Source organism: Oryx dammah, unplaced genomic scaffold (assembly GCF_014754425.2).
Source record: "Oryx dammah isolate SB20612 unplaced genomic scaffold, SCBI_Odam_1.1 HiC_scaffold_11, whole genome shotgun sequence".
Taxonomy (NCBI): Eukaryota; Metazoa; Chordata; class Mammalia; order Artiodactyla; family Bovidae; genus Oryx; species Oryx dammah.
The window spans coordinates 15944311-15958156 of NW_024070195.1; positions in this window are offsets into that span (position 1 = coordinate 15944311).

A 13846-nucleotide genomic window follows, 5' to 3' on the forward strand; every position below is an offset into this window, starting at 1 on the left:
CACTGGTTTAGTAGATAACACTGTTAGAATTTATATTCAGAAGGCATTGAGGTTTTTTTTTTTTTTTTTTTTTTTTTTTTTTTTGGTTTTTGGAGCAGCCACAGCTGATCTTATATCTCTCAGGAGCTGAAAAAACCCAAAGTGTATGCTAATCTTTCCTTATGTTGATGCTGCCATTTCCTTGCAAAGGGCACCCGAGTTTCTGACCCTCTCATCCTGTTTCAGCAGCAGGGTGATCTCACCAGCACTGAAATATCCAGAATCAGAAGAGAAGACAAGGGCGGTAATAAGTGAGAGTGGGTGAAAGATAGGCCATTATAGGGTAAAATATCCATTGGCCAGTGCTTTCTTCTCTTATGGAATGTTGGCGCATCAGGATTAGAGTTTCTAGAGGAAAACAAGGCAGAGCACTGTGTGACATAAATCACAGCAATGTTTTCTTGGATCCATCTCCTAAAGCAAAGGAAATAAAAGTAAAGATAAACAAATGGAACCTATCAAACTCAACAATCTTTCTGCACAGCAAAGGAAACCATTGACAAAACAGAAAGGTGACCTAATGAAATAGGAGGAATATTTGCAAATGAAAAGACTGATAAAGACTTAATATATAATATATATATATAAATATATAATATATATAAATAGCTCATACACTTCAACATCAAGAAAAGATCCCAGACAGCCCCATTAAAAAACGAGCAGAGGAACTGAATAGACATTTTTTCCAAAGAGAAAATGCAGATGGCTTAGAGGCACATGACAAGATGCTCAATAAGGAACCATCAGAAACATGCGAATCAAAATAACAATGAGATATCACCTCCCACCTGTCACGGTGGATGTCATCAAAAATAACTCAGATAACAAATATTGACAAAGATGTGGAGAAAAGGGAACCCTCATATACTGTATGGAGAAGGCAATGGCACTCCACTCCGGTACTCTTGCCTAGAGAATCCCAGGGATGGGGGAGCCTGGTGGACTGCCATCTATGGGGTCGCACAGAGTCAGACATGCCTGAAGTGACTTAGCAGCAGCAGCAGCATATACTGTAAGTGGGAATGTAAATTGCTGCAGCCTTTGTGGAAAACAACACAGAGGTTTCTCAAAAAAACTAAAAATAGAACTATTGTATGATCCAGCAATTCCTATCCTGGGTGCATTATCCAGAAGAAAACAACCAAAAACACTAATATGAGAAGATACAGACACCCCAGTGTTTACAGCAGCATCATTTATTATTGCTGAGGTATGGAAGTAACCTATAAGTGTCCAAGTTGGCTTAAATCTCAACATTTAGAAGGAGTATATTGTCACCCTGCTTATTTAACTTATATGCAGAGTACATCATGAGAAACGCTGGGCTGGAAGAAACACAAGGTGGAATCAAGATTGCTGGGAGAAATATCAATAACCTCAGATATGCAGATGACACCACCCTTATGGCAGAAAGTGAAGAGGAGCTAAAAAGCCTCTTGATGAAAGTGAAAGAGGAGAGTGAAAAAGTTGGCTTAAAGCTCAACATTCAGAAAATGAAGATCATGGCATCCGGTCCCGTCACTTCATGGGAAATAGATGGGGAAACAGTAGAAACAGTGTCAGACTTTATTTTTGGGGGCTCCAAAATCACTGCAGATGGTGACTGCAGCCATGAAATTAAAAGACGCTTGCTCCTTGGAAGAAAAGTTATGACCAATCTAGATAGTATATTCAAAAGCAGAGACATTACTTTGCTGACTAAGGTCGTCTAGTCAAGGCTATGGTTTTTCCTGTGGTCATGTATGGATGTGAGAGTTGGACTGTGAAGAAGGCTGAGTGCTGAAGAATTGAATCTTTTGAACTGTGGTGTTGGAGAAGACTCTTGAGAGTCCCTTGGACTGCAAGGAGATCCAACCAGTCCATTCTGAAGGAGATCAGCCCTGGGATTTCTTTGGAAGGAATAATGCTAAAGCTGAAGCTCCAGTACTTTGGCCACCTCATGCGAAGAGTTGACTCATTGGAAAAGACTCTGATGCTGGGAGGGATTGGGGGCAGGAGGAGAAGGGGATGACAGAGGATGAGATGGCTGGATGGCATCACTGACTTGATGGACGTGAGTCTGAGTGAACTCCGGGAGATGGTGAGGGACAGGGAGGCCTGGTGTGCTGCGATTCAAGGGGTCGAAAAGAGTCAGACACGACTGAGCGACTGAACTGAACTGAACTGAACTGAACTAAAGATCATGGCATCTGGTTCTATCACTTCATGGCAAATAGATGGGGAAACAATGGAAACAGTGACAGACTTTATTTCTGGGGACTCCACAATCACTGCAGATGGTGACTGCAGCCATAAAATTAAAAGACACTTTCTCCTTGGAAGAAAAGTCATGACCAACCTAGACAGCATCTTAAAAAGCAGAGATATTACATCGCTGACAAAGGTCCGTCTAGTCAAGGCTATGGTTTTTCCAGTAGTCATGTATAGATGTGAGAGTTGGAACATAAAAAAAGCTGAATGCCTAAGAATTGATGCTTTTGAACTGTGGTGTTGGAGAAGACTCTTGAGAGTACCCTGGACAGCAAGGAAATCAAACCAGTCTATCCTAAAGGAAAGCAGTCCTGAATATTCATTGAAAGGACTGATGGCTGAAGCTGAAACTCCAATACTTTGGCCACTTCATGCGAAGAGCTTACTCATTTGAAAAGACCCTGATGTTGGGAAAGATTGAAGGCAGAAAGAGAAGGGGATAACAGAAGATAAGATGATTGGATGGCATCACTGACTCAATGGACATGAGTTTGAGTAAGCGCTGGGAGGGACAGGGAAGCCTGGCTTGCTGTAGTCCATGAGGTCGTAAAGAGTCAGACACGACTGAGCAACTGAACTGAACTGAAGTGTCTAAGGACAGATGAATGGATAAAGAAAATGTGGTATATATGCAATGGAATACATACATCCTTAAAAAAGGATGAAATGTTGCTGAATACATACATATAACCATACATTGCATACATACAATGTTGCAGAATACATACAGCCATAAAAAAGGAATGAAATGCTGCCCTTTGCAGCGACATGGATGGACTTGCAGGGCATTAGGCTAGGGGTAACTAGTCAGACAAAGGCAAGCACTGTATGCTATCCCTTATAAGCGGGTGTGTGTGCATGCTAAGTTGCTTCATTGTGTCCCGACTCTTTGTGACCTCATGGACTGTAGCCCGCCAGGCTCCTCTGTCCATGGGATTCTCCAGGCAAGAATACTGAAATGGGTTGCCATGCCCTTCTCCAGGGGATCGCCCCAACCCAGGGATGAAACCCGAGGCTCATAGCTCTCCTGCACTGGCAGGCGGGTTCTTTACCACTAGCGCCACCTGGGAAGCTCCATCCCTTATATGGAGAATCTAAAAAATACACCAAGTAGTGAGGATAATAAGACTCACAGATAATAGAGAACAAAGAAGTGGTTACCAGTAGGGCTAGGGGAAGAAGGGGTAGTATAGGCATAGGCGATTAAGAGATACCAACTGCCGCTAAGTCACTTCAGTCGTGTCCGACTCTGTACGACCCCATAGACGGCAGCCCACCAGGCTCCCCCGTCTCTGGGATTCTCCAGGCAAGAACAACTGGAGTGGGTTGCCATTTCCTTCTCCAGTGCATGAAAGTGAAAAGTGAAGGGGAAGTGGCTCTGTCGCATCCGACTCTTAGCGACCCCGTGGACTGCAGCCTACCGGGCTCCTTTGTTCCTAGGATTTTCCAGGCAAGAGTACTGGAGTGGGGTGCCATTGCCTTCTCCGATACCAACTATTAGGTATAAAATAAACTGCAAGGGCGCAGGCCCTACCGACCTCCTGTGCACTTGCTGGGCTCCTCAGGCAGGCGAGGTGGAATTCCCGTGCTGTCCAGCCGTGGTCTCAGCTTGCTTGCTGTCTGTCCTCTAGGTGCAGGGAATCCTGGCAGTAAGGACAGGTGACACAAGTGATGTCAAGGCTGATGGAGCCGCAGCCACACCACCCTCCCCTGCCCTCACCCTGATGCCCGCAGTGGGTGAGGAGGGTGCACTGCCTTGGCCAGAGGTGGGGGCTCCTGGCTGCAGAGAGCAACCTGAATGGCTGGACGGGGCCAGCAAGGACCAGGAGTTGAGAGAGGTGATGAGCTGGAGGAGGAAGAACAGGAGGAGGTATCTATTAAAAAACAAGTGTTATGCATTATACACTGTGGGGAATAGAGCCAATACTTTATAGTGATTATAAACAGTATAGCCTTTACAAATGGTGACTCAGTCTATTGTACGCACCTGTAACTTATACTGTAAGGCAGTGATACTTCAGTAGCAAAAGAAGTGGAGAAGGAAATGGCAACCCACTTCAGTATTCTTGCCTGGAAAATTCCATGGACAGAGGAAACTGGTGGGCTATGGTCTATAGGGTCGCAAAGAGTCTGCCATGACTGAGCACAGCAGCAGCAGCAGCAGAAGAAAAGTTTTGGCAAAATCTTTAAGCTAATTTTGCTTATATGTGATCATCACAGAGCATTGAGGGAATAATGGAAATTTGTGATAAAAATGAAATATTTAGAAAGTACTATATGACCCCTTTATTTAAAAAGGTGTACTGAAATAAAAGTGCAGTATTATGAGGAATTTAAGTGAAATAAATTCCTTTAAGTTTCTCAGCATGTATCTGGCATAAAATTGTTTTAATTGATCTTATGCAAGGGCTTATGTTACTGTGTTATCCACTGGTGTTTAAATGAGAGTAAACATATCTGGCCAAGTTTTTTTTTTTTTTTTTCTTTTTAGCTTGTAACTTTGGGAAGCTATTTAAGCTATAATATCTCCTCTCTGGAAAGGAGCTAAGAGCATCAGCTTCAGAGGGTTTTAAAGTAAACTTTATTTTAGAATAGTTTTAGAGAAACAGAAAAGTTGCAAAGATAGGAAAAAAGTATTCATGTAATCTTTACCTGCTGCTACTGCTGCTGCTGCTAAGTCGCTTCAGTTGTGTCCAACTCTGTGTGACGCCATAGACGGCAGCCCACCAGGCTCCCCTGTCCCTGGGATTCTCCAGGCAAGAACACTGGAGTGGGTTGCCATTTCCTTCTCCAGTGCATGAAAGTGAACAGTGAAAGTGAAATCGCTCAGTCATGTCTGACTCTGTGCGACCCCATGGACTGCAGCCCACCAGGCTTCTCCGTCCATGGGATTTTCCAGGCAAGAGTACTGGAGTGGGGTGCCATTGCCTTTTCCCTTAATGTTATCATGTTACTTTATAGTGGTGTGTTTGTCAAAACCAAGGAACCAACAGCAGTACTTGATTGTTAACTAAACTCTACAGTTTATCTGGACTTCGCTAGTTTTCCTCTAACGTCCTTTCTCTGTTCCTGGATCTTGTCCTGGACACTGCATTACATTTGTTCGTCATGTCTAAGACACCTTTGATCTATGACTGTTTCTCTGACATGTTTTTGATGACCTTAACAGTTTCACAGAGTGCAGGTCAGTCTTTCGTAGAATGCTCCTCATTTGGAATTTGTCTGATGTTTTTGCATAATTAGACTGCCTATGGGTTTTTGAAAGACTGCAGAGGTGAACCATGGTTTGGGGTTGCACAGTTAGACATGACTGAGCGACTAACACAGCCACTATCAACATGGCTTGTCACTGTTGACCTTTACCTTGATCTCCTGGTGGAGGTAATGTTGGCCAGATTTTTCCATCATCAAGTTCCTCTTTTTTCCCCCTTTTCTATATTTTTAGAAGCACATCACTAGGCATAGATCATAGCGTTGTTTGAAGGTTAAATGAGATGATAAAGCTCTTAGCACAGAGCACGGTGCTTAGAAAACCCTCATTAAATGTGACTGTCATTGTTGCTTTTGCTCTCGTAGTCCCCTTAAGTACTTAAAAATCTTTACAGCACCTTCCTGGTATTTATACTGTTCTCAGTCCTCTTTTGATGTTGATCAGAAAGTAAAAATAAGAGTGCTCACAAACTTCTCAAGTGAGATGGCTGTACTCAAAGGCACTCTAGGATAGGAAGTATGAGAAGTCACTTGAGTGTTGCCACTGAAAGGTTTTGCTAAATTGGGGCCATCAACATCTGGTCCTATTTCAAGGGTTGGCATCAGTCATCAAGGATGAGCATGGAGATGACAGTGGAGAGGGTGGGAGTGGCTGACGAGTCTTGGGCATGAAAGAAAAATGGAGAGTAATTTAGGAGCTATGCCTACCTTATGGTGAGACCCGCTACCCCTCACCACCCTCCACGGTCAAATTTGATAGCTTTCAGGTAGAATTCTGAGTTTTTAGATGAAAACTGTCTTCCGCACTTCTGTATAAAATGAGGGCCTTGTTCTATGACCTGAGATGCTTCAAAACCCTTGCCATTTGTTGCTAGAGGTATTCACTGAGCCTGGATAATAGAGCTTGGAGTCCTGTGTAACCATGTCTGTTGGAATAAATAAGAACAGCTGGTTTCTTGTACAGATAGTGTTTGGCATGAATTTTTTATTTAAGTCTCTCCATGTATCTAGTAAACAGTAAGCAGTATTCAAACACTACTTAAAGCCTCCCAAGTCTCCTTCCAATAAATTTCCTTCACTCCTCCCCATTTAAAAGTTCAGGGTGTAGGGCAGGGTTAATGTACCAGAAAAGAAATGCTAGGAAAGTGTTTTCTGAGCTAGAGAAAATAAGGTTCCTCTTCTATGTATTCTTTCCCATTTGACCTTCAGCTTCTCTGTTAGATAACACATTTTTTTGGACTGTTTCTTGGGAAAGCGAGATTTATGCAGATATTCTTTTACTGGTGTGTATGTACTAAGTGAAGAAAGACACATTGGTGTTTAAATGGAATCCTCTGTCCCTGTGTTCTTCAAGGGGAGAAGATTTACATCCTCATTAAGGGTAGATGGTGAACTGTTCACTTGATATTCTTTAAATGACTAGCAAGCAAATTGTTTTCCATTTTCCGTTGTGAATTTCGGCCTTAACATGCTTACTTGAGACTGAGAACGCCTTTCCTGTCCTACAGAGAACCCAGCATGCCCTTGAAGAACGTTCATGGCATCATTCATTTATTCTGTTGTCTTTGTTATTCACAGTAGAAAGAAATTTTTTTTAAAATTTAAATCTGCCAAATTAATGTTGGGCGTCTAAAGGAGTGTAAACTATGATGTTATACTGTTTATAGTCTTGCTTGTATTGTTTTTCAAGCAAACAGTGAGTTCCCTGTCCTGGAGGCTGGGAATATAAGTAAAGATAAGACAGGATCTACTTCATGAATCAAGTGATAGCCTTTATGGGCTCTAGATTTTTATTATTCTTTTAAGACTCTGCAGGACTTTTGTGGTCATCTGGGTTGCTCTGTGACTTCTTGGACAAAGCTGAAAAGTCACCATGGGGTTTGCTTTTATCCCTTTCTGCCTACCTTAGTGGGAACCCGCACAGTTCCATTCTGGAGGGGCCTGATGGAAAGACCCCCCTGCCCCAGGTCAGGCATGTAGTGTGAGCAAGAAGCAAACTTCCATTATTACATGCCAGTAGAAGGTGGGATGATGTGTTCCTGCGATATTATCAGCTTGTCCTGACTAATGCAGTCGACGTTGTGGTATCTTTTGAGTCGCCAGAATTAAGGCCTAGACCTTTGAGCTGTGGGAGGGGACATTCACAGCTGTGATGATGGCAGGGGTGGGAAGTCTGCACACATGGTTGTTACTGTCACACAGGACCAGGGTGGGCAGTTTATACTCTGAGAGGTGTGACCTACACTTCAGTATATTGTTAATATTTCTTCATGGAGATTACATCCCTTCTCACCTGCGTGTCTGCTTCTCAACAAAGGTCTTTACATAATGGAGATTAATTCTAAAAAAGGGAAAAATCAATGTGTGTATACAAATACACACACACACATACACACAAACACATTAGCTTACCCTCCCAAGAGTCACATGAGAGATTTTAATGCCAAACTCCTGATTGAGTGCCAGGAAGAATTTCTTGGGTGGACATAATGCTTAATTTATATTCAGGGGATTTCCACTGGCAAATCACAGAGCTTATAAAATTTGAAAAGAGGAGGAGGGGTTGGAGAAGGAAAAAAAAAGAAGGGCCCAGGGATGTGGTTGACAATGTTCCTTTTAATTTAAAGCCACCTGAAGGTTTCAGTTGAATAATAAATTCCCATATGGTTTCCGTTCTTTCAATGTTAGGGCCTCAGAAATGCAGTCTACTTTTAGCCTTGGCTTCTGCTTGCCTCTTTGTCAGGCTGAGAACGCTTCCCGTCTGCCTGCTAGTAGGAAGTGTGAGCCAAGCCCACTTCTTCTGGGGATAGTTCCCAGGCTGGACTTTCTGCTGGGCAGGTTGGCTTTTCTGACCTGGAAGACCCACTCCCCTGGGATGCCCTTAACTCTTCTTGGAGGGGTGGAGACAGCCAGGGCGACCACTCAGGATGACTTCAGGCTTCATTAGTGAGAAAGTGTCCTTAGAGGTCCTTTCTCAGCCCCCTTGTGTTCTTCCCAGCCATGCAGTTCTCTTTACAAAAAACTTGTCCCCTGAAGGAATATCCTATCCTACATTTGGGTTTTTTTGGTAATCATCAGACACTTGAGAAGGGCAAATACTCAGTAAACCCTGAAAACCTGAATATAGAGTTATTTTCAATTACTTGTACTTTCATTACTAAAAGTTTCCTCTTTTCCTGATCCTGTGTAGGTTTATTTTCCTCATGTGTTAATGAGGTCATGGCATACCCAGGAAGTTTATGGAGAAAACTTTAGAGAAACAGTTTTTGCAGTAGGATGATTGCTCTAATCCTTCTTTTCTCTAAGTTTTCTTTTCAGTGTTACTGTAAAAGCTACTTCACTTGAATTCTTAATGAAAAATCATCCAGTCTTCTTTTGAGAGAAACCTAGTGGAAGATAGACACACACACACATTTATATTTAAACTTGGATCTGAAGTTTTTCAATTTTTATAATAGGTTGAGTTAAACTACCTACAGACTAGAAATCCACTATAACCGTGTACTCTTGGTTGTATAAACTGTTCTGACCTAATTTGTGAACTTGTACACAAATATCATTAAAATGCCATGAGATAGTGTTGCTGTAGCTCAAAAAAAAAGAAAAAAAAAAAGCAGTGTAGAAATTAGAAGGTAGGATTTTGGCCCTGCTTCACTGTGCTGGAGTCACTGTAACCACGTGTGACTGGTTATCCACCTGAAAATTCGTTTATTGGTGCTACCCTTTCCAGCCTTCATGGAGTTGCAAAATGATTTCTTCACACAAGGTCAATCAAGTTGATATATATAAGGTGGCCTGAGGCTCTGGAAGAGAAGTCCTACTCATGTACAGGTAGATGGAAGTAGAGGAAGACTGTTGAGTATTGAGGAACAAAAGAACTTGAAAGGAAATGGGGTTACAGCTTTTTCTGCTGACCAGACAGGAATAAGTGGACACTGTTCGGTTTCCAGCAAAGCTGGCATTTTGAAAGGGACCCTCTGGCAGAGTCCCCTTAATAGTTTCCTATTAATCTGAAATGAGAAAGTACATCTTGAGTACAGAGGTACTCTCAAGACGAGCTCGTGTCAAAATGGGCCTTCATGATCCTCAGAGATCACGTGTAGGATACTGATCAGATGCAAATGCGATTATCTGGCTTGCAAATCAAATACTACAGTTTGACTCCTGCACAATGTGTCCTCAAGTGATATTTCATGTGTTTCTGAAAATGCCTCCTTGAAACTAAGGTCACATACTACATTTTTTTTCTTTGATTGTTAATTGTCAGTGGCTAATATCATGATTTGAGTCAAATGTAAAACAAGGAAGGAAATCAAGCACAATCCCAACCCCAGTTTCATTCGACAAATGCTTCCATGTCATAATTTTCCTCAATACAAACTTTTTAATGTGTGTTTCACTTTAAAAAACAGCCTCAACTTCTGGTTTATTTGGATAGCTTTACAGTAGCAGATTTAAAAATCTACTTGATGAGATGAAGATAGAGGCACCTTATCCTTTATCGCAGCTCTGTATTCTTCTTTCCAGCATGTATAAATTGTATATGTATTTTCACACTGCTAAAGTTAACGATTCTGTAACTTTTACAAAGTCACTCACGTTACGTATTCACATTGATACTAAAGAATTGAAAATCAATCTTCAGAGTTTATATGTACCTATCAAATGTCTACTACAGACCAAGTAAGATGCTCTGATTACATTCTTTTCCAATTTCATCAGTCCTGTGCCTGTCTATGAAAGGGGTCAAATGAAGAGTCCTTATTTAATTGTATCAGTTAATTGAAACCATACAAAATGATTAGCTTCAAATGTGACCTCTAACCTTATTATACAATTTGCTAACCCTAAAGTGTTTGATCTCTGTATTTTCTGGGAGAAGAAATACAAGACTTTAAAAAAAAATGGATATTTTTCTATATTCAGTATTGGTTTCTCCATTAAACTTTTGGGATGTCTTTTAAGTTTGATCTCCAGATTCTATAGTGATGTTCAGGTCTTAACAATTCTGAGTGGAACTTGAGTTATTTTGAAAACACATCTCCCATTGGCCCTGGGTCATTTTCTCTTGTTATTTTGATGTATTTTCCTTAGGGTTTCTCTGCTGTTTCTTAATGGAATTCCTCTCAGTCAGGTGTTAGATCCCCTTACCTGATCCTCTGTGTATATGTGAGCTCAGTTGTGTCTGACTCTTTGCCACCCCATGGACTGTAGCCCACCAGGCTCCTCTGTCCCTGGAATTTTCCAGGCAAGAATACTGGAGTGCATTGCCATTGCCTTCTCCAGGGGGTCTTCCCGACGCAGGGACCAAACCCTCCCTCATGGCTTGTGTCTCCTGTGTTGGCAGGCAGATTCTTTACCACTCGTGCCACCTGGGAAACCTGTTTTGATCCTCTGCTTGTTATCTTTCCTTCACATTTTTCCTTCTTTCTGTCTTTGTCCTTATGTTGTGGGAGATTTTGATCTTATTTCCTAATCTTTTCCTTGGTGGGTTTTAGCCCTTATATTTTTCATTTCTTGTTTTTATTTTTGTGGCAAGTATTTTGAAATTTGTTAGAACAGTGGTGGAAAGCACTAGCAGTTCTGCCAGGAATTCATCTATTTTAAAGATCTACGTTATAAAGTGAAAATCCCCTGTGGGTATTTGAAGAGACATCTAGAATTACCCTTCAGTTTCATAATCTGACCACTTAGGAAAAAAATATCAGTTGCTCATTGGCCATCTGATTTGACTTTTGCACTATTAGTAATGCATACTGAACAGCAGCAATATACAGAATGAGGGATTGAAAAAGCACACAGTTGCTGCCCTCAAAGAATTTATGGTCCAGCTGAAAGAAGAGACAAAAAGCCAAAGCATTTAAAGAATAAAGCACACACACATGAAATTATGCAGTATGGAGTTTCAAACCAGAAAAGTTTGTTTTTTAAATGAGGATGAACATTTTTTACACAAAGCTTTTTTCTGTGTTCTGGATTTTTTTTTTTTCATTTATTGAGAGATACAGAAAGTCAAATTGTTGGAGACTACTGCTTTTGTTATGTATGTTCATATTCCTTTCATAGGGCCATTTATCACCTATCACAGATGAAATTTATCAAAATCTAACAAAGGGTGTTGTAATTTTTTAAAAAATGGAATAACTTATTATGCATGAAAAGTGGCATTTTATTTTTAAGTGAATATTTAGTTGCTGTTATGCTTTTTATTATTAATTGACACGTATAAATCGTAGGATTCTTATATGCAAAAGATATTTGCTTTTTCTCCTCCTCTTCTATCTTATCTTCTCTCTCTCCTCTACTTTAGTCTTACCTACAGTGTTGATTTAAGAATATACTTGGTCCAGCTTGTGTTTGAAAATTTTCTGTACATTTTCTACCCAAGTTTTTTAAGTTTTGAAATTTGGCTATCTGTATATTTTGGCTCAAGTAAACTCAGGAAATACTGTACCAGTTGGAATTAGGCAGTGTTTGTCAGTTTCCTCACAAATGAAACATTTTACTTATTGGGTATACTGATTCTGAAACTATCGATGCTTATAACATTTAGAGTAAAGCTAATTGAATAGGATGCACAGGTCTGATCTCTGCATATGCTACATTTATGATGGGAAACGAAGCTGCACCTACAGATGTAAGATACTCTGTTGTTGAGTATTGCTGGTTGCTTATTATTCTCTAATACTTACCTTGTTATCATACCAACTTTTAATTTAATTGATAAAATAGCTTTATTTCTTTAACCCAAGGAAATTATCTTCAGCTTATAGGTAATTAACATATAAACACTGCTGATGGTCAGAGCCCAATATGAAGGTATATAGTCTTTGGTATAATACCGTCAGATCTTTGAGCATCATCTGGTAGAAGGACATGGCAGTAAGAATCATGGAGACAAGTTTAATTCAGTTCAACTTTTTAAAGAAAGAATTATCCAGGTACCCTATAAACTGGGAAGTCTCTACTAATATCTTTGTATTTCTATGATTAAAGCAATCAGTAGGACCTCTAAATTTTGTATAAACATGTTCCTGTACTACATGTCACTTTATGTCACAGTGTTTGTAGGACAATGTTGAAAAATTACATGATTGCTTTTTTTTTCCTGATTAATGGTAATAAACGACAGTGATTTATTGCTTGGCTTTTCAAGTGGGCTTAAATGATGATAAGGAACTATTCAGCAGAAAAGTGGACCTCTCTGTTCTCCCAGAAGCATATGTCTAAATATTAGCCTTGGGAAGTGAAGAAGGGGAAGGAAGCTGGTCGAAGGATTATCCTGGGAGCATTCCACACAGTCAGAACTGAATGGAAAGCTCATTTCATGCCTGGCTGTCTGTCTACTCTGTCAGCAGCACGAGTGTCTGGATCTTGATCAGGTTACTGCTGTTGGTGTCTACACTTTCATTTACCTTGGTTGCCATTTAATAAAAAAAAAAAAAGAAAGACAGATTGCTAAGGTGAGGATAGGAGCGCAGCTGCTGGTGGATATCTCTTTATTAGGGTGTATCTGTCACACATCACCTGTGATGTCTTTGATGGGCAAAGCCTTTTCATTTTACCAAACCAGCTTCCCAATTCTTGCTTTTTTATTTTTTTTTCTAACTTTTTGTAGGAGTAAATGTCTTTTAATTTCATGGCTGCAGTCACTGTCTGCAGCACATAGTTGAAATTTGTACATGTTTTCTCACCTGTAGCTGATCCCCTATGACACATGTTTCTGGAATCTGCATAAGGATCAAAGTTTATATAGGCTGCAAAAACACCTGAATGGTAAAATTGTGGGTTTTATTTGGCCGCTTTATTAATTGAAGGATAATTGCTTTACAGAATTTTGTGGTTTTCCGTCATACATCAACAAGAATCAGCCATAAGCACACCCATGTCCCAAAACTTCCTGCCGCCTCCCACCTTTCAGCCTGTCACAGAGCCCCTGTTTGAGTTCCCTGAGTCATACAGCTAATTCCCGTTGGCTATCGTTTTACATATGGTATTGGTAAAATTGTTTTTAATGGCCATATGAGAACATAGAATTTGGGGAAACAGCAGAAAGCCTATAAATATTAATATAAACATACATCGCTGTTTGGCTGAAACTGAGGGAGTAAGAAACTTGCAACAGCAAGGCGGGCTTCCCTTGCTGTTCCTTTCCCTTGTGGCTCTGGGCACCGGGGAAAGCAGCTTCCTTCCTGTGTTTACCAGAGGCCCGTCATCTTGGCTTTCTCACCTTGAGGGCTCCCAAGCTATCATGGGAGTGTCCTGTGGTATGTACAGGGGTTGTCACAGAGAGAGGTGGCTGTGGAATCTGAAGGATGGTATGGGCTAGGGGAATTTGAGTTTA